The sequence below is a fragment of the Otolemur garnettii genome, unplaced genomic scaffold (assembly GCF_000181295.1).
Source record: "Otolemur garnettii isolate 467f Iridium unplaced genomic scaffold, OtoGar3 scaffold00044, whole genome shotgun sequence".
NCBI classification, from domain to species: domain Eukaryota; kingdom Metazoa; phylum Chordata; class Mammalia; order Primates; family Galagidae; genus Otolemur; species Otolemur garnettii.
Window position 1 is genome coordinate 9,237,620 of NW_003852439.1, and position 1,745 is coordinate 9,239,364.

Below are 1,745 nucleotides of genomic sequence, written 5' to 3' on the forward strand. Positions count from 1 at the left end.
GGGTGTTGGGGAGCTGGTGCGACTGTGGCCCCCCGTGTGACTGAGACAGGAGTCTTGACGGCATAGATGTTTGCCTCCTCTTGGAACTTTACAGTATTTTTCTTATAGCGAATGCGCTTGTTGCCAAACCAGTTGGAGACCTGAGAGACAGTGATGCCGCATTTCTTGGCGAGCTCCTCTTTCCCCTCCTCACTAGGATATGGGTTACTCAGGTGGGAATAGAAATACTCAGACTCGGCGCCTGTGGCTCAAGTGGCTAAGGCACCACATACACCTAAGGTGGCAGGTTCAAATCCAGCCTGGGCCCACCAAAACAACAATGACGGCTGCAACCAAAAAATAGCCAGGCCTTGTGGCGGGCGCCTGTGGTCCCAGCTACTTGGGAGGCTGAGTCAGAAGACTCGCTTGAGCCTAGGAGTTGGAGGTTGCTGTGAGCTGTGAAGCCATAGCACTCTACCCAGGGTGACAGCTTGAGACTGTCTCAAAAAAAAAGAAAAAAGAAATACTCATTTAGGACTTCAATGGGCTGTTTGCTGAAGTTAAGGCACTTTTGTCTGGCATCCAGGAAGCAGGAACGTAGGATCATGACGGCCTCACAGGTGCTCTGCTTGAGCTGCATCTGGATGGCGCTGAATTTTAGATGGATGATGCCGACCATGTGCTCCATCTCTTTGGGTGCCACTGGCCTTGTGTGGCTCTACTCACTCAGCAGGTTCATGACATGGGTTGTGAACTCATTACATGCTTGTTCATACTTTTCGAGCTAGGAATGGAAGATGTGGCGATTCTGGGAAAGTTTGCTGCGATAGTGGATGGAGTTGTCAAGGGACACACCGCGCCCCCCCTTCTCCACCCCACCCCACCTTCTCCACCCCGCCCCTGATGCTGCAACGGCCGCAGCAGCTGCTGCTGAGTCCCCTCCTTTCTCAGGCCCAGCCACACCCTCTGCCAGAAGCATGTTATCCAAGCGCATCAGCTGCGGGTCCACTGGGTTCCTCCTCTTGGGAGCTTCGAATGCTGAGGCCAGTTTTCTCCTTGATTTCACACAGGACGCTAAAGAGAGCAGGCTTCATTCGGTGGCAGTTTAGGGAGTGTTTCGTGGCCTGTGCCTCGTCTGGGCTCTGGTCAGTGATGGTCATCATCTGCTGCAGAATGTCCCGATGTCTTGCTTCCCAAAAGAGAGAGAGAAGAAAAAGAGCTCTGAGAAATAGGTTTCTGGGTGTGTTTCTGAGTAAGAGAGAAAAAAGAAGGGGGAAGACAGACCCCACTCTCCTGTAGGATCCTATTCTTCCTGCCATGTAGTCAGCACTCCCAGCACTGAGAGTCTAGTTGGGGCGGGGATGACCCCATTTGCCTTTCTCTGTCCTGTACTTCTCTTGTATTGGTGTTTGTCCTCTGTATACCTGTGTCTTCAACAGTTGCCTTGTGAAAAACCCCACCCCTGTAACCCTGATGGAGGGAGATCAGTTGGAGGTGTCAGAGTGAACACTCCCTGGTCCCTCTGTTGGTGATGTCACCAAAGAGGGGGTCACAGCCTCCTCCCAGCTGCCGTTTGCTCTCATTTCCCAAGCGCTGTATTTTCTGGCCTGCCCAGAAGTTATCTCCATAGCCCCCTGGGCCCATTGAGTGTCGGAGGGATTCTACCTAGGAAGCAGAATAGGAATCTCCATTGAGCCCAGGCATCCCCAGTAACATGTATCCGGATCCTGAGAGATTGAAAGAGCTGCCAGAGCCTGCAGAGGAAG